Source organism: Littorina saxatilis, linkage group LG8 (assembly GCF_037325665.1).
Source record: "Littorina saxatilis isolate snail1 linkage group LG8, US_GU_Lsax_2.0, whole genome shotgun sequence".
In the NCBI taxonomy this organism is placed as follows: Eukaryota; Metazoa; Mollusca; class Gastropoda; order Littorinimorpha; family Littorinidae; genus Littorina; species Littorina saxatilis.
Window position 1 is genome coordinate 694,226 of NC_090252.1, and position 21,468 is coordinate 715,693.

At 45.4% G+C, this 21,468-nt stretch overlaps 1 long non-coding RNA gene across 2 annotated transcripts in view; it reads left to right on the forward strand.

The window, feature by feature from the left end:
* Positions 1-2,562: 2,562 nt before the first annotated feature.
* The window catches only part of LOC138972494 (uncharacterized), a 61,520-nt gene continuing 42,614 nt past the window's right edge, over positions 2,563-21,468 (forward strand). Inside the window, exons 1-2 of one of the 2 annotated variants that reach the window (XR_011457643.1) lie at positions 2,563-2,691; positions 5,912-6,058. This is a non-coding gene — a long non-coding RNA (uncharacterized lncRNA). Of the gene's footprint in view, positions 2,790-5,911; positions 6,059-21,468 lie in introns of both variants that reach the window. The other variant, XR_011457644.1, reaches the window with a different exon arrangement.

Here is a 21,468-nt window from a genome sequence, read left to right on the forward strand (position 1 = left end):
GCCCAGGGGGATGTCCCCCCTGGCGGCAGGGGCGGATCAGTTCATTTTATGACTGCTTTTTTTCAAAAGTATATTGTGAAGATATGGGTGTGAAGGCGCGAAGCGCCGAGCCGACGGCGCAAAGCGCCTAGCTTGCTAGAGGGGTCCGGGGGCATGCCCCCCCGGAAAATTTTGAAAAAAAGGATGCAAAATGGTGCAATCTGGTGCATTCTGAGAATGATCATTACCAGTTTCAGGCAGCAGATTTTGTCACTGATTAATACCCCAAAAATTTAAACTCAATGTAAAATAAAGAAATGCATACCTCATTCAATATTTTTATTTTTTGGCTGGGGGGGGGGGGGGGGGTCCGGAAACCCTAGAACCCACCCACCCCCCCTCGTTGTGGGGGTCAGGGTAGGTCATATTCTGAGATAGGAAAATGGTCGCTCCTTGCATGAAACGGCATAAAATAAGCAATAATAAAAAAAAATTAAATAAGTAAGGTACATGTTTAGGCTAGGGGGGGGAGGGGGGTTGCGCAACCCCCATAACCCCCCCGGTAGTCCGGCCCTGCAATTTGGTTGAAAAATGAGGGCGTGACAGTGCCGCCTCAACTTTCACGAAAAGCCGGATATGACGTCATCAAAGACATTTATCAAAAAAATGAAAAAAACACATGGGGATTTCATACCCAGGAACTCTCATGTCAAATTTCATAAAGATCGGTCCAGTAGTTTAGTCTGAATCGCTCTACACACACACACACACACACAGACACATATGGAAGACACACACACACACACACACGCACATACACCACGACCCTTGTCTCGATTCCCCCCTCTACTTTAAAACATTTAGTCAAAACTTGACTAAATATAAAAACACCTTTCACTGTATTTAATGTTAAATTACGAAAAATCACAGTGATGGAAGACTTCGTTTAGTTATATTTTCATTTGTCCAAAGCATCAGTGTTCATTAAATCCACACTCAAAGCTTTAATAACACATTTACTCATGCATGTGTATTCAGCATTGTTTTCACTACGTTACATATACGACGCTTTATACTTGTGTATAATATGTAATGTGTAAATATTCATATGTTGTTGTTTTTCTCTACCTTTATTACATTTAGTCAAGTTTTGACTAAATGTTTTAACGTAGAGGGGGGAATCGAGACGAGGGTCGTGGTGTATGTGCGTGTGTCTGTGTGTGTGTGTAGAGCGATTCAGACTAAACTAATGGACCGATCTTTATGATATTTGACATGAGAATTCCTGGGTATGAAATCCCCATATGTTTTTTTCATTTTTTTGATAAATGTCTTTGATGACGTCATATCCGGCTTTTCGTGAAAGTTGAGGCGGCACTGTCACGCCCTCATTTTTCAACCAAATTGGTTGAAATTTTTGTCAAGTAATGTTCGACAAAGCCCGGACTTCGGTATTGCATTTCAGCTTGGTGGCTTAAAAATTAATTAATGACTTTAGTCATTAAAAAACTGAAAATTGTAAAAAAAAAATTTTTCTATAAAACGATCCAAATTTACATTCATCTTATTCTCCATCATTTGCTGATTCCAAAAACATATAAATATGTTATATTTGGATGAAAAACAAGCTCTGAAAATTAAATATATAAAAATTATTATCAAAATTAAATTGTCGAAATCAATTTAAAAACACTTTCATCTTATTCCTTGTCGGTTCCTGATTCCAAAAACATATAGATATGATATGTTTGGATTAAAAACACGCTCAGAAAGTTCAAACAAAGAGAGGTACAGAAAAGCGTGCTATCCTTCTCAGCGCAAGTACTACCCCGCTCTTCTTGTCAATTTCACTGCCTTTGCCGTGCGCGGTGGACTGACGATGCTACGAGTATACGGTCTTGCTGCGTTGCATTGCGTTCAGTTTCATTCTGTGAGTTCGACAGCTACTTGACTAAATGTTATATTTTCGCCTTACGCGACTTGTTTCTACATTAATATCCGTGTAAATATGTGATTAGATTAGTCCCCTCTCTGGGCGAGGGCTGATTGAAAAAAAGCTCGTTGTATTGCTTATGCCACAACCCTCGAAAAATACAATTTGATTTGATTTGATTTGATTTGATTTGATTTGATCTCTCTCTCTCTCTCAGTCTCTCTCTCTCTCTCTCTAGGACCTTGAACGGATACGTCGTGCTGGCCCTGATTCCAACAGCCCCTCCACTTCGACATCAAACCATCTACCGAGCCGAACATAATATGGCATGTAATGCTATCAGTATCATGTAAGTTAGCAGACGAAAATTCTAAGCTTACCACGTTCCACAGTCGCGCGTGTGTCTATAAATAGAACTGCCACATGACTTTCTTACCAGCAAATCAACGAAGCGTGTTCTTGCCTTGTCGAAGCTAAACATGGGTTGCTCTGAAAGTGTTTTGGAAAGTGAACCTTTATGTGGGACCTTTGTTAAAACAAATGGACGTTTACATCTGTTCACTAGAGAACACGGACGCATTGACAGTAGTTTGTGTGTGTGTGTGTGTCTTGTTTGCAATACATGTCGTTTATTTATGGGCTTGTTTACATGTGTGTCGACTAAGGGAGGCGACTCCCATATTCCACTGCCCGTGATCCGGAAGTAATAATGCGCGCAGTGCCGGTTAATAGCAAAAGTTGAAAGCTCAGCCACACAGAGAGACACCAGCCAGCAATGGGTGAGTCCGTTCATGGGCCATGATTCTCAGTTCTCCGTGGGAACTTAGCATTATGTACTACGCATTGTAGTCGGAGCAGGGCGGCTGGGTTTACCCTGGTATGACAATACATTCAGATTTTCCCTGCGTTCAGCTTTCTTATTCGATATTAATTTGCTCGGGACTCAATTGTTGTCAGTTGTGGGTCCTTATTTTCTCCGAACACCACTCACACGAAAACAAAGCCATGAACGGTGAAAGTTGCAAATTGAAGAAAGAAGTTATGATTTCAATCAAACATGTCAATAAAACAGGATCTAAGAACGAAACAAATCTTCACTTTGATGAAGGCGGCAGTCTAAAGAAAGAAGAAAGAAGAAGTTTTTAATTTCTAATGATTTTTTGTTGTTGTTGGTTTTCTGGGGTTTTCGGAGGTTTTTGAAGAAAATTATTACCATTACCGAATGTTGTTTTATGGTCAAATTAAAGAAGTACACTTATGGAAGAAAGGTTTGTCATTTTCTTGCTATTGAAGGAAATTGGTTGTGAAATCTAATAGATCTTCACCCAAACATTCAATTTCTTTGTAAATGAGACAGTGACAAAAGGTCAGGTGTCATGTCTACTGTCCCGAATGACACACGATTGCTGACATTTCACCATTGCCAAAAGAATAAACAAATAAGAAATAGGTAGAAAATGAATGTGAAAACTGACTTTGATTGTTGATCTGTATTTTCTATACCACTAACAAATAATCTACTTACACATAGCTGTTTGGCAAATGTATGTTGCATGGGACACACTGACATGAAAGTGGAAGATGTTTTTCCCTCTAGAGAAACTACATATCAAGTTACACTTTTTGTGCTCTTCCATTCCAGTTGGCAATCAATTGTTAACGCATGTTATTAGAAAAAACAGAACGAAAACAGATTAGATAGAATGAAAAATGTACTGGTGATGTCATTTGGGACATACTGACATGAAAACGTCACCTTTTGTCATTGTCTCAAATGTACACCGAGTGGTTATGTCCCTCAAAATTGAATGAAACTTAGGGACGGATTTTTAAAATGATTAATGAAGCAAATTTCGATGTTTAAATAAAAAAAATTGGTTGAAAGAATTTGACTCCATGAATGTAAAAACTATAATACCTAAGCTTGATCATCAGTACCACCGGCACGGTTGGCCTAGTGGTAAGGCATCCGCCCCGTGATCGGGAGGTCGTGGGTTCGAACCCCGGCCGGGTCATACCTAAGACTTTAAAATTGGCAATCTAGTGGCTGCTCCGCCTGGCGTCTGGCATTATGGGGTTAGAGCTAGGACTGGTTGGTCCGGTGTCAGAATAATGTGACTGGGTGAGACATGAAGCCTGTTCTGCGACTTCTGTCTTGTGTGTGGCGCACGTTATATGTCAAAGCAGCACCACCCTGATATGGCCCTTCGTGGTCGGCTGGGCGTTAAGCAAACAAACAAACAAACAAACAAATCATCAGTACCATGGAAGGGAGGGGGTGTGGAGTTTAAATAAGATTAACGAGGCTGAATGAGAAAGCTGAACGCAGGAGAAATCTGAACGCACTACAACAGCCGCAGTGCTCTTTAACTCTCACTGTTTGTGTGTATTCTGTGATGGTCAGAGTGTTAAAATGTACGCATTGGCTATACACACTCTGATTGTATGCAAGACTCTGCCCCCTGTCTACACTCCGACATAAACTTCTGGTCGCAAAGCGAATTTGCCATTTGACTCCACTTTGCAATAGAAATGCAGAGTAGTTGATTATCAGAGAAAACAATCTGGTACTGCACTGGCTTTACTGTAATGTAGATAACATTCTTGGAGTGTACAAGTATAGAAGACCAGAGTGACAACGGCATCAACACTCGAGTTTCATTCAACACAAAATTATCAATGTCAGGGGCTCACATCCATGAGAGGTGGCATAGGTCATGATAGGACAAATGCCCTGGACAATGCAAAAGTGATAGGACAATTGTCCTGAACAAAAATAAATCAATAGGACTTGTAAATTTAATTATACTTGACTAGTTTCTTGTCACAAAGGTAACAGAACAAATAAAGTAATAAACACGGGAATGAAGTCGGCCAGCTAGCTGGAAACGACGCCACGCGCGGGGGTGGGGGAGGGGGTAACGTGTTTCTGACTTGGGCGCCAAAGTTTCACTTTTTAAATTCTAGAGCGATGGTTTCATCTGGCTCTGGCTGCTCAGAGGCCGGAGGGAGCTCAGTTTCAGTGGTACTAGCCGCTGATGAGTGCAGAGATTTGAAGTACATTGCAAACGTTTCTGGCACCAATTTTTGTTTCGGCATTATTTCAGAAGAAAAAAACCGCGAAGGGAGGTAACTGTTAATCGGCTTGGGGCATTCAGAGTTGCGACCCTTGGAAGCTCTTCTCTATAAAAAGCACATAAAGTCTCCCCAAGTTTCGTCTGCTTGGAGAGACACATGGCTTCGCAAAACATCGATAAAATAGCAAACTACTGTAAATTGGAAAGTACTGAGTGACAATTATGTCCGGATCAAATGAAAGCATAATCGGACTAGTAGTAGTACATAATTTATGTCCTCTTGCAATTGCATGAAAAATGTATAGGACATTTGGAAACAAATATCCGTCAATGTCCGACGTGGATGCATGGGTGCAACTCTGCCGGCTACATGCCGGCAGCCGGTTTTTGGTTTCATCGGCTGCCGGCAGTGCCGGTTTTTGAAAAGTTGACGAGCATAAGACTAGTAAGAGAGCACAAATTTTAGGATGAATAGTATGGTTTACTTTGTAAGTTTTTGTTCCAGGAGAGGGTTTTTTTGGCATTTTAAATACTAAAAAAGCTTCAGCTTCTGGGGGACAAAGCTCCCCCAGACCCCCCCAATGGGGCGCTGCCCCTGTACCCCGCCAGGCCGGCCCCTGGACCCCAACTTTTGCAGGTTTGGGGAATTTTCCAGGTTGCACCCATGTGGATGTGAGCCCCTGCAATGTTTTGAGAAGGAAAGCACTTTCGGTTCATACTCAAAGTACATGTATCAAAGTACACACAGACACACAAAACCCACACAAAACTGATGCTGCACACACACACACACACACACTCCTCCCCCCATTAGTGTCAAACCATGCATTGAGTAAGCTAGCTCTTGTTAAAAGAGTAATGTAGTGATATTATTTTGTGTCACACCTGGCCTTATTTCAGAACGTACCTGCCATTGTTTCAGATTGTACCTGACCGGAGTAGCTACAACACCCATGAGTGCATCTACCTAGCTGGGTTTTGCAGCACGCGTGTGTACGCCAGCCTGACACAGCCACAGAACAAGTGTCTCTACACCTGTAAGATGTCATACTGTGGAGACATACCAGAGGTAACTTTAAAGTAAAAGTGCATGGCCAAAAAAAGAAATGGAAACTGAACTGTATTATGGAATGATAAAGGTTTTAGGCAAAGAGAGAAAGAGAACAAGACAGAGAGAGTATGAAACTAAAGTTTATAACAGAAGAGTAAAGGTTTTATGGAGCGAGAGAGAATCATAGAGAGAGAGAGAGCTAGCAAATGTGAGAGAAAGAAATTTAAACTAAAGTTTATTACAGAAGGATAATTGTTTAAGGCATGAGAGAGAATTCATCAATTTAACATTTTTAAAGTGATACTCAGCCCAGTGCAGTACATGTTATGATGTACCATACTCTGGTTGCATTGGTCACTTGGTGTGGAATGATAAGGGTGGTGAAGATGCCCCCCCCCCCCCCCCCCCAGTGTCAAACCAAGCATTGGTTAAAGCTGTTGTTGAAGGGTATATCACTATAAGGGTCTTTAAATTGGTGGGTCTTAAGAAGGGGGTTGTAAATTAATGCATGGTGTGTCAACTGATTCCGTTAGTACTCCGGATGTTTCCGTTCATACAGCATCATTTTTGGCACTTGGTCGAGGGAAAAATTTAATATGCCGGTAAATCATGTGGGCAGCGCACGTTTGTGATATCGCAAGGATTAGGTAGCAAATTGATTGGGCTGTGTGTACAATAATTTGAATAAATACCAAAGTGTTAATCGACCTCATGATTGCACACGCAGGTCAAACGTGGCAGCATTGCATGACTTCGTTTCAGACATTTACTTGTTTTTCTCGCTCTGTTAATTTATCAAAACTGACCCCTGATTTTCACATGAGCACCAAACCTATTGCCTGTTACGACATTTCGCTTGAAGTTGAACAGAAGTTAACAGAAACAAATTTGTACAATCAGTTGTTTTTTTAAAAACATGCCGATTCTGTTTGTACGCCATGATTCAGTTCGTACAAAATACTGTTCATACGAAAAGCGTTTCCATTCATACACATTTGTTTGATCAATGAGAAACTGGCCCCAACTACAAGTTATGTGTGTTCCAATGGTCGTCATATAGCACAGAGTACGCCTACGAATGTTATTGGACCTATGTGAACCATAAGACGCATTGAATTTGCATCAGACAGTTTTGTTTCTGTTCATACTGATTGTAATGAAAACAGGTGTCTGTTCGTACCACTTTCATCAAATTGTTTCCGTTTGGACGCGTTTTATGACGTTATTTTGTTTCTCCACAAACAAATAATCATTTATGTATGATTTGTAGTGTACCTCACAAGATCTGAGTGTTATGATCACAGTAGCTTTGATAGTAGAGGCTGAGCGTTTCCAATGAGGGTAAACGTATTGTAGAGATTGGTAGTGAAGGCTATTTTGCCCGTCGGTGGTGAGAAGATCGTATATATTGCCCTTGGTTGGGCTGTTGCTCTCCTAATGTGAGGCAGATTAAGTTGAAGTATCTCTCAGTGATTGAGGATTTTGTTGTATGTGTACTTCACAAATTCTGGGGGTTATGATCACAGTAGCTTTGATAGTAGAGGCTGCGCGTTCCCACTGAAGGTGAACGTATTGTAGAGATCGGTAGTCAAGGCTGTTTAGCCCGTCGGTGATGAGAAGATCGTAAATATTGCCCTTGGTTGGGCTGTTGCTCTCTTAATGTGAGGCAGATTGAGTTGAAGTACCTCTCAGTGATTGAGGTTTTCGTTGTATGTGTACCTCACAAATTCTGAGGGTTATGATCACAGTAGCTGTGATAGTAGAGGCTGAGCGTTCCCACTGGCAAGTAATTGACTCTGCGTGTTTAAGTAGATAGTTTCGTCAGAGTTGATCTGAGTTCTTATTGGCGGTTACCAATTCCCGCCCGTGGGTTGGCTGGTTCTTGTAATCAGGGGATAAGTGTGTGTCACTCAACATCCCTTAGGCTTGGTGGGCGGAGTTATTGTGGGGGTGATTGTTGGGCGCGAAACTGCGTCCCTCCCTGTCCGTTGTGGTTGGGTGACAGTGTTACGTGTCAATTCTTCCGTGTACTTAGCACTGATAATCAGTGTAGGATTAGACACTGTTTATCAGTGCAAAAACTGTTGTTTTTGTTTCGTGGTTGTACTTAATCTCACCGTATTTTCAGTGATTGTTGTATTTTAGTGTAACACGTCAATTCAATGAAGAAAAGTTCCCTGTGTTATATTGCTTTTGTTGCCTGGTTTATCACTTGATCTGTTAACATGTTTTAACAAGCAGTTCTTTCAAGTTCCTGTGTCTTGCATAGGCCACAAGGGGGGGGGGGGGGGGGGGTTTGGGAACAGCTCTGAACATTCTTTGTCCTTTTGAATCAGGTTCCAGTGTTTACTGAGTTTTTTTTTAAGATGTCTTATTCTCGGGTTGTAAGTTGAGACCATGAGGCGTCGTGGAGTCTTGTTTTTGGTGGGATGGTTGCTCTTGTGTTTCAAGAGTGTGTTTCTTGGTGTGTTCAAGACCTCCCGTTTGATTACAAAATACAAGTGTTCAGTTCATCTGGTATATATTCTCTTTCCATGAGTTTTGATAGGAATAATTCAGTTTCCTTGTTCTGTGTGGTTATGTTATTGTTGGTGCGGATGTATCTGGTCAATTCCCCTTTCACAAGGCCTTTGAAGACGCTGGGGGGTGGGGGGGGGGGGGGGGTCAGATTCCTGGTGGAGATATTGGAATGTTTCTGTAGATTTTCTGTGTGTTTTCAGGTCCAGTATTTTATTGGACAGGAATCTATTGCCCTTATATATGGTGGTGTCAAGAAATGTAGCCTCTGAGTCAGAGATGTTGTATGTGAATTTCAGTAGTGGGTGGTGAGCGTTTGCAATATCAAACCGAATTTCAGGCCTTTTGCTAAGCCCAGGTATTGTCCGTCCGAGAGTTTTACATTGGACAAGTTGATCACGAATTGTTTGGCTCGTGTTAGGTTGTCGTTGATCTTTTTTGCTTTCTCATTAGAAAGTCTAGTTTGTTTCCTCCTTTGGATGCAGAGTTGTGTTTTGGAGTGTCTGCCCATGATTTGGGAGAGAGCCGTATAGTGACAAGTGCACTTTGACCACGGATAGTGGGATGGTAACGCGCGTCCTTTTGATACGGGAATGTAAGGGGATGAGCAAAACGTCGAGATTGTGTGTGTGTGCTCAGTTTGAGGTTTTAATTGGTGCCAGTGTGTAGATATAACAGTTGGGGGAGAGGCTTAGGAGCGTGCAGGCCCCTGTCTCTTCGTTTCCTTTCCATTTGCAAACTTGATAGCCAAATGTATGTGAAAATTGTTGGCAGGGGAGGCTTACACCCCCAACAATTGTTGGGGAAAGATGGCGCTGGAACCGACTACTTGCAGAAGAATTTTCGTACTAGACCTGACGTTGTGAATTTACAATTTGGTGGAAATTATTTCAAACTTACAGAAGCTATGGATGGTGAGGAGTTTGCCTTGACGATGCTGGCATTCACCGGCCTTCTTCATGGTGCTTACAAAGTTGAACAAATTGTGGTTTGTGGCATTCTGCCTCGCTTCATGCCAACCGCTGTTTACAGAGGATCGCGGGCTTATGAAAAGGGCCTTGTTTGCGGCCGAGGGGAGGCTGGCAGTCTCCAGCGCTGCTATTGCTACGTTTAGCATGGCTTCGTGACCAGCGACCTACTTTTTAGACAGGTTTACGGTGGAGGGTCACTCTGTGGGTGTACAGCGTACACATACGCGTGGCAGCTATTTTTAGCCAGGTCTGCACCTGGTCCTATGTGTTGCGTTGCAGGGGGGAGGACGCTGAATGGTGACTGTGGTTAAAGCGTTATCTGACATGAAATCTTTTTCATGTTATGAATATGATGCATTTGCAATCTGATGAAAGTACTTTAGTTGACATCATTCATATGATGTAGAGGCTTGTGGCAGAATAAAGCAATACCCAACCTACACACATTAGCACTAAGGGTAATTATGTCTGCTAACAGTGATAAGGTTTTCACCTGTAGGTCATCCCCCTGCACTAGTGTTATTATTGCAGGTCTCAGCACATTTAGCCAAGGGGGTCTGGCAATCACACATTCCAGTGCCAAATCAGGGACTTGTTCCTGGTATACTGCCAGAGTTTTTCTCGAGGGAGGCTTACAATTCCGCCACTAATTTGCAATTTGTCTTACAGGTGGCTGGCCTCCAGACTTGTGGTTTTACGCAGCTTAAAAAAACCCAGCCAATGTTCTTATTCAGCTTGAAACTTAGCCAAAAGTTTTCTCCGGCTTGAAACGCAGCAAAAGTTGTTAAATTCGCTTGAAATACAGCATAGGTGTCAACCTATCATTGGTGTTGCCCTTATATGAGGCCTTCCAAAACCGTATTAGACAGCTCAAGACCTTATAAAATTGTATTAAATTACATATTCTTACTCCGAATCACATAAAAGCATTGACGCAGTCTTACATGCAAAAGGTCTGAAAAGGCTACCCGTCTTAAACAATTTTAAAGGGGAGCAACCCAACACAAAAAGTGTAAACAGGCAAGGTAGTGACCATCTACCCAGGGAGTTACCTCCCATCTAGGGTTATGTGACGTCACTTCCCCCTGTAAACACCACATGCTTCATACGACATTTCAGCCTACAGCAGAGAGGTCGTCGAATTTTTTGGCTCCGTGTGTGGCTGAGTGCTGGTGTTTGTAAGGACACCCACCGGCCGCCTAACCCGTCTTAACGGCTTGCCTTTACGTGTTTGGTGAGCTCTTTCCATTTTGGTCATTATTTTGACAAGAATGTTGTTGTAGTTGCTGACTTTTCGTCCGTTTTTGCGGACTTGTAAAATTTTTTCAGTAACGCATTTTGGGGCTCCACGTTTGCTTGTCAGCTTAGCTGACGGCGAATGTGGCACGGCCTATATTTTGGATAGGTAAACCTTATTTTACCTCTTTACTTGCCTTCTGCTTTGTTAGTTGGTAAGCGCTTCCTTTTTTAGTCATTAGTTTGACAGGAAGGTTGTTGTAGTTGCTAAATTTTCCGTCCGTTTTGGACTTGTTAATTTTCAGTAACTCTTTGTTTGCCGCCTGTTGTCTGCGTCAGCGTGTCTGACGGTGAGATAACATGGCTAGGTGTGTGTCATTGGTCTTTCAGACCATTGGCATTTGTTGTTGTTTCGTACTAAGCATGTATAACCGCTTTGTCCGTTACTTATTCTGCCCCAAATGAATTTGGGGGGCAGTTTAGCACGTCTGTGACGTGTCTTGCTTCTTGCTTTCCCTCTCGGCATCGGAGCGCGGCGCTCTGGTGTCTATACTGTTTTGCTCTCTTTTTCCAGAGTTTCGCAGTTTGGGAGGGAAGAGTGCAGCTTCACACGCCGTCTCCAGCGTTGTACTTCCGCCGGCGGCGGGTGACGGCCACTCTTTGGCTTCCTGTCGGCCACGGCTCCCGGCCGCGGGCCTTCAGCTGCGTCTGCTGCCCCTTTGGGGGGCATGGACGGTAAGTCGAACTGCTCCACTGGCTCTCGTGAAGCCACCGGACGCTCTCTTTTGAGCAACAGTTCTTGGTCGCAGGCTCACTACCTGCAAACTTCCTGCCCGTCAGGATATGCTGCTCGTCTTAGTTCCGATCGTATAGCGAGAGGGCTATGACTGAGCAATGGCGGCTTCCGCTTGCGGGAGTCGCGTTTCCGGGTTTACCCGGAGGCGAAGGTCAATCTGGCACACCCACGAAGGTCCCTGCTGGTGTCGACTGCAAACTTCCTGCTAGTCAGGATATGCTGCTCTTTCTAGGCCTGATCGCACAGCGTGTACGGCCGTGACTGAGCAATGGCGGCTTCCGCTTGCGGTAGTCGCGTTTCCGGGTTTACCCGGAGGCGAAGGTCAATCTGGCACACCCACGAAGGTCCCTGCTGGTGTCGACTGCAAAACTTCCTGCTAGTCAGGATATGCTGCTCTTTCTAGGCCTGATCGCACAGCGTGTACGGCCGTGACTGAGCAAGGGCGGCTTCCGCTTGCGGGAGTCGCGTTTCCGGGTTTTCCCGGAAGCGAAGGTCAATCTGGCACACCCACGAAGGTCCCTGCTGGTGTCGACTGTGGACTGGCCTTCGGGCAACCGGGCTTCCGGCCCCAGTCCTCGCAGCAGACGCTGCCGCTGTATGCGGCTTCGTCCGTTGCTTAATCTTCTGCTCTTTCTAAGCCTGTTTGCATTGCGTGCACGGCTGTGAATAGGCAAGGGCGGCTTCCCTTTTCGGGAGTCGCGCTTCCGGGTTTTCCCGAAAACGAAGGTCCTCCATCCCGTGCACTCACAGAGGTCATGGCTGGGGTTGACCGTTGACTGGCCTTGGGCGTTCTGGCCTCGGCCTTAGTCATCGCAACAGGCGGTTCCGTTTATGCGGCTTCGTCCGTTGCTTTTCCGGCTCAGCCCGGAGTTGCCGTTCCTCCCCCTGCTGCGCCTATACGGAGGTCAGTGAGTGAGGAACAGGATACGTCCTACGGACATCCGGACAGTCGTCATTCCGGTTTACCGGGAGCATAGGTCCTCCTTTGCGATTACACTGTGTGTCTCTACTGGAGTTGACCGCGGACTAGCCTACGGGCGTTTGGTCTTCTGTCCTCAGTCCACGCAACATTTGCTTCCGCATTGTGCGGTTTTGTCTGTTGCGTTTCCGGCTTTGTCCGGATGCATCGTTCTCCTTCCTATCACTGTTAGCGAAGTGAGGAACGTCGGCTGGCCTATGGGCATGCAGGCTTTCAGCCTCGGCCGGGACGGTAGTCACTTCACTGGTCGGGTGTTGCGTCTACTGTCTATTCAGTTCTGGTGGCTTCGGATGTTACCTCCTCTTTGTCTTACCCTCTTATGGGAGGGGTGAGACAGGACGGTTTCCGGTTGAACGGGTTTCCGGTTTTCCGGTTATCCTGTTCAGTAGCTTTCCACTTGCAACTGTGACTTCGGTCAGTGTCAGGTCTCTGGGCTATTCTGTTATACAGCCTTTAGCCAGAGACCAGACACGTTCTGTCGAATCTCTCGGCTTCTCTCGAGGCCTCGATGGAGATTACTTCCAGATTTTTTATGGAGGGACATTGGCTTCCTCTTTGGTTGCATTCAGCGATGTCGGACTTCCGTTCCGCGAAGGAGGAGTTTTTCCTACTTCCGGTTTGATAGTCACCTTCAATGTGGGTACCATCTTCCGCAGGTTTTGGCTGGCCATCTCCTACCGGAAGTGGTATCCACGGGTTCCGGTTCTGCTGCTCGGTTTTCACGGGTCAGTTCCGGAACACGCGCAGCCTCGGCTGTCTTCGGCTACTCATGCTTCGTCTTTTGTTTCTTCCTGTCATAGGAAGTTCTCTTGGCTGAAGCTGGGTCGGATTTTGCTGGCGTCTTGCTCTTCCGCGTACACCTTAATGGGAACGCAGGAACTTAGAGGAATTTGGACGTCAGTTTTTGGAATTTGCCTCTTTTTCGGAGATGATCGTCAGAGCGCTCTCGCGCTCTTTCCTGGAGTCACTAAACATTTCACGCTTAGTGTGTGTCAGGACACTGATGGCATCTCCACTCGTTCAGCCTGGCTAAGGCGAACGAGGAACAAAGAGGCTGTCCTCCCTTCACCTCGCTTTACAGTCGGGTGTAGGGAGGACTTGTTTCTCTCGCATGCTCAGGTCTCTGAGCAGGCTAGGAGGGACATCTGGGCTTTGATCGGAGTAGAGGGATCTGCTTTTTGAACTTCGGTGTTTTTACCAGAAAGCAAAGTAGATCCCGTGGGTTAGAGATCAGCGGATCTCTGACTTCTCTCTACAAGGGTTAAAGCAGAGCTAGCCTCCTCACGGGAAGCAGGCTCGGGCCTCGGGATGTTTTCAGCAGGCGGCCAATGGGCAGTCTCTGTCTGATTCTCGAGAATTAGATCACCTTTGGGCAGGGAGAAGGGCAGCCCTAGGCTAGCCTCTCTCCCCAAGGAAGTGCCCCCGGTCTCACCCCTCCCCCCCCCTCCGCCCTCCACTTTGGTGATGGCGGGGCGGGTCTTCTCCTTGCAAGTTTTCATTGGATGGTCTCTGTACACAGCCAATAGTTTGTGGGAGTGGTGAGGTCGGGGGACTCCCATTGATCTAATGAGTGCATATTTATTTATGCGTCAGCCGATCCTTTCACGGTGTCTAGGCCCATCAGCTCGAGCACCCGCTGAGGTCTCTTCTGGTCGGTGCTAGCGCTGTCCTTCGGTTTTTACAGCTTCAGTCCTCAGTTGTGTAACAGCAGTTCAGCCACGGGCTGCTGCAGTGGCACTTCCGGTTTACCGGAGAGGTTGTTTCTTTCACAGACGCTTCTAGGTACGTCTGAGTTTCGGAACAGCGGCTGACCTTAGGGCATCCAGGGTTTTTTAGCCTCGGCTGGTGCAACAGCCATTCCACCTGTGGGCGGGATGGTTGTTGTTTTCCCTGTTCTTGTGGCTTCGGACTTCGACTTTCTTTCCTTTATTTCATCTTAGGCAGGAGATGAGATAGGACGATTGCCGTTTGAGTGGGGCTCCCGTTTTCGGGCTTCCCCGTTCTTCTCAGTTTGCCACAAGCTGCTGGACTTGGTCCTGGGCGTCTTTCGCAGAGTCTGACTCCGTCTTTCTCTAGCGATCAGACGTGTTCTGGTGTTTCGTCCAAACTTAAGTTGCGCTTGAGTTGGCCTCGGAAGTAACATTCAGATTTTCCTGAGGGGACATTGTCTTTGGCAATGCATGTTGGAGGAGTCATTCTTTGTGGCTTATCTCCTCTCTCAGGTTTTTGGCTACGAAGTTTACTTGGGGTTGTTGAATTTCTTTCATTTACCTTCAAGCAGACTGTTCTGTAACACTCTGGCTTTTAGTCATTTTGTTTTGGGTCACCGGTCACTTCAGCAGCAGTCGTCCGCGACAGCTGCTTCCAGTTTCGGCCGGAAGTAAGAGGTTCACTGGCTAGTGCACAGGCTACTGTCACGTCCGGTTCGAGCTTCGACTTACGTCAGCAGTCGTCCGCGACAGCTGCTTCCAGTTTCGGCCGGAAGTAAGAGGTTCACTGGCTAGTGCACAGGCTACTGTCACGTCCGGTTCGAGCTTCGACTTACGTCAGCAGTCGTCCGCGACAGCTGCTTCCAGCTTCGGCCGGAAGTAAGAGGTTCACCAGCTAGTGCACAGGCTACTGTCACGTCCGGTTCGAGCTTCGACTTACGTCAGCAGTCGTCCGCGACAGCTGCTTCCAGCTTCGGCCGGAAGTAAGAGGTTCACCAGCTAGTGCACAGGCTACTGTCACGCCCGGTTCGAGCTTCGACTTACGTCAGCAGTCGTCCGCGACAGCTGCTTCCAGTTTCGGCCGGAAGTAAGAGGTTCACCGACTTGGGCTTCACGCCATTCCTAAGTTTGATTACTTCGGCGTGATCGTCTTATGGTCGCCGCGAGGTTTGTCCCTCACCTCACTGATCGGACTACCTTATGCATAGATCGTTTTTTCGGTGCATGTGCATTTCCTTCCATCCGAAAGGGGGGGGGGGGGGGCAGCTTGTCTTTCCCTCTCTACTCGGCTCGGCTTAATCCAAGGCTGGGTTCTCTTTCTGGGTCGCTTGGTCCAGGAGATTTGAAGAAGTGCTGGGCACACATTTCTGGCTCTCTGATGTTGTCTTTCGCAACTTTTGCCTGAGAGACATCACGACTGTCAATCAGGATGGTTCTCAGGTCCTTTTCTGCTTTTGGCAGTGGGCCAGTTCCTGGCAAGGGTTAGAGTGAGTTAGTTTTTCTTTCTCACTGGGCCCTTTTCCTGACCTTTTGGCAGCAGGCCAGGGTTTTGGCAAGGTTTTTAGAGTGAGTTGGATTTTTCTTTCCCACCGCCTTGTTGAAGCTATCTGCTTTTATGTGATTCGGAGTAAGAATATGTAATTTAATCGAAAATTTTTAAGTAAATTTTCATTTCATTAATATACTTACCCGAATCACATAGTGTATGCGCTCCCGCCAACCCCGCATATGATTTTTAGTCTATTAAGTCGTATGAAGCATGTGGTGTTTACAGGGGGAAGTGACGTCACATAACCCTAGATGGGAGGTAACTCCCTGGGTAGATGGTCACTACCTTGCCTGTTTACACTTTTTGTGTTGGGTTGCTCCCCTTTAAAATTGTTTAAGACGGGTAGCCTTTTCAGACCTTTTGCATGTAAGACTGCGTCAATGCTTTTATGTGATTCGGGTAAGTATATTAATGAAATGAAAATTTACTTAAAAATTTTCGATTGTGCCCACGTGTTGAAAAATGGCTCTTCAGGTCGTAAAATCCAGAGGCACGCACTTTCACATGTTTCCTGCATGGGACACAAAACGAGTAGTCTGGGCCTTCTGATGAAGATTTAATCCATCCAGCGTATGCACCGTTGTTAAAAATTGGGCTCTCCCACTCTTTAAGATGTCGTCCGGATCCACTTTGCGATGTAGTTTTCAGCTTTTTAGCTGGAGGATAACTTTGCGATGCCATGCTTGTTGATCGACGCTTGATAGAATGTACCGGAAACCGGAAGTGATTTATAGGAAGTCAAGTGGAAAAAGAGTCTGAGTATGCGCAATGACAACGTTTGAGAGTCGTCTGCATGAAAGCGTCGATCGTTGTCTCTCAATCTCCATTGTTATCATTCATTTTAACTTTGCTGTAATTTTTTCTTTTCGCCGTATATTCTTCTTTTGCCCGTATAGATTTTCCTATACACCGTATTGGGTAAAAAATGCATTTTTCCCGTACAGCAATACGGCCAAACCGTATAGGTTGACACCTATGATACAGCCAATATTTTTTCTCTGGCTCGAAACGCAGCCACAATTGTTTGTTTTTTGTTGTTCCGTTTAAAACACAGCCACAGTTCTCAGTATTGCTTAAAACCCAGCCACAGATGTTCTCAGTACATGTATTGCTTAAAACACAGCCACAGATGTTCTCAGTATTGCATCTAGTCCTGTGATAATGATAGTTTTTAGCGTTAAACTTTTAGCTAAAGCTGACGGCAATTAACCTATTTGGAATCATGTTACTATTCCTGTTAGTGTACATATGCGTGCGCGAGTGTAGTATGCTTCGTATGGTATTTTTATCTGTTGTCTTATTATTTGTTTTGTCTTTTAATGTGCACTACACTGAAATTTCTCTGTATGAGATAATAAAGTATTCGTATTCGTATTCGTAAAACCCATGGCCACAGATGTTCTCAGTATTGATTGAAACACAGCCACAGTTGTACTCAGTATTGCTTAAAACACTGCCACAATTGTTTGTTTTTGTTGTTCCGCTTGAAACACAGCCACAATTGTTCTCTGGCTTAAAACACAGCCACAGTTTTTCTCATTTTGGCGACTCGAAAAACACAGTAATTGTTATGCCCGTCGGCTTTTCCTGGGGCGACTTGAAACACAGTCATGGTTTTTCCCATGGCGACTCGAAACACAGTCATTGTTATGCCCGTCGGCTTTTCCCGGGGCGACTTCAAACACAGTCTTGGTTTTGCAAGTCGGCTTTGCCAGGGCGACTTAAAACACAGTCATTGTTTTGCCTGTCGACTCGGCTAGTGTGACTTAAAACCAGTCATTGTTTTGCCCGTCGGCTCTGCCGGGGCGACTTAAACCAGTCATTGTTTTGCCTGTCGGCTTTTCCCGTGGCGACTTGAAACACAGTCATTGTTTTGCCCGTCGGCTTTTCCCGGGTCGACTTGAAACACATTCAGGTTTTTGCCTGTCGGCTTTACCCGGGGTGACTTGAAACTCGGTCATGGTTGTGCCTATCGGTTTTAGCTGGGGTGGCTTGAACAGACCTGCCTGCCTTCATGATTTGGGCGTAATTTACTACGATTGTCAACCCAAACTACGCCACCACGCTTTCCATAAAGTGCATAGGTCCTCCACTTCCTCGGTCTATGCCTCGCATTGGTCTTCCTGGGCCAAGTGGTGTAGAGAGTCTGGGGTCAACGCCTTGGCTCCTCGCTCTCTCCAGGTTGCGAATCACCTCTCTTTCTTGTCCGCTCAGGGCAGCTCCGCCTCTTCTTTGAGAGTCAGGCAGTCAGCGATATCTGCTACTTTGAAGCAGATAGGCAGATCTATTAATGTCAATGGGGTGATCGCCAGTGTGATTTAAGGGGCCGCTCTCCAAGAGGTGAAGAGAAGGACCCCTGTCCCTGCTTGGGACTTGTTTTTGGTTTTGGATTTCTTGCGTTCGTCGCCAGCTTGACGAATTTAACGCGCAAGACTTTGTTCCTTCTTCTTCTGGCCACTACTCGTAGGGGAAGTGAAATTCATGCCCTTTCGGGGTTGCCAGAGGATATTATTTTTGAACGTGATGGTTCGGTGTCACTGCATTTTCGGCCTGGCTTCCTGGCTAAAAATCAGAAGCCAGGCCAAGCTCCACCGGTGATTCAAGTCCCCCCTCTTGGGACTATTCTTGCCCCGGGTGATCCTGATTTAGCCAACTGCCCGGTTAGATTGCACCTACGCGAGACTGTTTGGGCAATAAGCTCTTATCTGGTCATTTCCGTTCTGTTTAGCCACATGCAAGATAGACGACGCCATTTGCATTACAATGAATTTGCGACGCGTGGAAAATCTGAGTCTTCTTGAGACAGACGAGTCTGAGGAGGAAGCTGGTCACAGTGGTGGTTAAAGGATTGCTGTGAAAAAGAAGTCATTCAACAGAATTACAAAAGCAGCAAAACGAAATCGTGGCCATGCCTAGGACATTAATTAAAATAAAAGGACCAAAGCACGCCTTGTGTTCCCTTTGCCACAGTGACTTTTCGTGTGCACACGGTGGGAAATATGACTGCATAGCACATCGGGACAATTTATCACAAGGATGCAGTTAAAAGAGAGCTCATGGAAATCAAAAGACAAAAGATGTTCGTATTACCTGTTTCTTTATCAGGAAGTCTGAGTCGAGTGGTCGTATTACCTGTTTCTTTATCAGGAAGTCTGAGTCGAGTGATACAGTGACAAAACTGGAGGGAGAAATTGTCTGAGCAGAAGTGACAATGTGCGAAATGATTGCCGAATGGAATCTTGATTACACCTTCTTCCACCATATTACTTTTTTTGGCTTGGTCATTACAGCTTGTAATTTTGAGGTTAGGCATGTCTGCTTGAAACTCAGTCATGGTTTTGGCCGTCGACTTTTCCTGGGGTGACTTGAAACACATTCAGGTTTTTGCCCGTCAGATTTTCCCGGGGTGACTTGAAACACATTCAGGTTTTTGCCCGTCGGCTCAGCCTCGGCTACTTGAACCACAGTCATGGTTTTGTCCGTTGGCTATGCCGGGGTGACTTGAAACATAGTCATAGTTTTGCCCGTCGGCTTTGTCAGGGCGACTTGAAACACAAGTCATTGTTTTGCCTGTCGACTCTGCTGGGGACGACTTGAAACACAGTCAGTGTTTTGCCCATTGGCTTTGCCGCGGCGACTTGAAATACAATCATGGTTTTGCCCGTCAGCTCTGCCGGGGCGGCTTCAAACCAGTCATGGTTTTGCCCGTTGGTTATGCCGGGGCGACTTGAAACACAGTCAATGTTTTGTCTGTCGGCTTTGCCGCGGCGACTTGAAACACAGTCATTGTTTTGCCCGTTAGCTCTGCCGTGGCGACTTGAAACACAGCCATGGTTTTGCCTGTCGACTCGGTTAGTGTGACTTGAAACCAGTCATTGTTTTGCCCGTCGGCTCTGCCGGGGCGACTTGAAACACAGTCATTGTTTTGCCCTTCGGCTTTGCCGCTGCGACTTGAAACATATTCAGGTTTTTGTCCGTTGGCTTTTCCCGGGGCGACTTGAAACACAGTATGGTTTTGCCCGTCGGCTTTGCCAGGGCGACTTAAATGTTTGCAAATTAAAGGCAACTTTGAACAGCAATTTTTACGTTTTTGCAACGCATGAATGGTAATTCAAGCATAGAATGGTACAAAATTATCTATTTTTCTCTCTTTGTCAACACTGGGGAAGTTTGGAGGTCTGGAGTTTGAATCTCTGCCCAGGCGTTTAATTTTTCTGCTCGATTCCTCATGACAAGTATGCTCAGCTCTGAGAGAGCAAACCGGATGTTACCATGGCAACATTCAAGCGTTGACTGTAGCTCTCAAGGTCAAACACGCAGTATAGGTCACCAGGGGCTTTGGGCTGCGTCCGTGGAACAGAATTTTGTACATGATTCTCAGCCCTATCTTTTCAAACCTGTAGCCCCGGATTGTCATAAATAGACCACAGCTTTAACTAATAATTAATGTGAGGGTCTACTTGATCACAACTTCGCACAACCTATGGTGAGGTACGATCTGTAATCATGAACAACATACTCGCAGACTCAAGGCTGCACAGATGTATGTGGACCTGATGCTGTATTGCAATGCCACTGATGAGTTTTGCCCTGGTGCTGTACTATTGCAATGCCACGGATAAGTTATGACCTGATGCTGTATTGCAATGCCACTGATGAGTTTTGACCTGATGCTGTATTGCAATGCCACGAATAAGTTATGACCTGATGCATGCTATATTGCAATGCCACTGATAAGTTTTGACCTAAATGCTGTATTGCAATGCCACTGGTGAGTTTTGACCTGATGCTGTATTGCAATGCCACTGATTGCATGCACTTGAGAGGAACATTTGAGTGCTTAGATCTGTGCTTGAAGCTGTTGTCTATTTATGACTATCCTGGTCTAGGAGTTTGAAAAGGTAGGGCTGAAAATCCTGTACAGATTTCTCTACCCAGAGGCGGCCTAAAACTCGACCTACACTACCTGCATTCCCTTGACATCTTGACACCCAAAATCTGGAAGTTGCGAGTTTGTGTCTCTGTCGAGGCGTTTATTTTGTCCCCCTCAATCCCTCGTGAAAATAAAGTATGCTCAGCCCCGAGAGAGCAAACAGGAAGTAACCAGCGCAAAAGTCAGACGTTGAATGAAGTTGTCATGGTCATGCCGGCAATGTAGCTAGGTCTCGTTTCTGGTCGCCTTTTGTTGTTGTTGAAGAACCCTCCAAATAAAAGACAAAGTTAGAAGCACACTCCTTCCTAACCATCTACCTGGTTTGTTTGTGTTATGGGGAATTAAAATGGTAATTTCTTAAGCTTTCAACCAAAATCACGAATGTTTTCAAAAAACAAGTGATTGTACAAAAGCAATTAGTTTCTATAAACTTCTGTTTTAGCGAAATGTTGTAAGAGGCAAAGGGTTTGGTGCTCATGTGCAAATCAGGGGTCAGTTTTGATAACAGAGCAAGAAAAACAAAAAAATGTCTGAAAATCATGCAATGCTGCCACGTTTGACCATGGGTGCAATCATGAGGTTGACTGGCACTTTGGTATTTATTGTACATGAAGCCCAATCAATTTGCTACCTAATCCTTGCAATATCACAAATGTGCGCTGCCCACACGATTTACCGCCTTTTTTTCCCCTCGACCAAGTGCCGAAAATGACGCTGTATAAATAGAAACATCCAGCG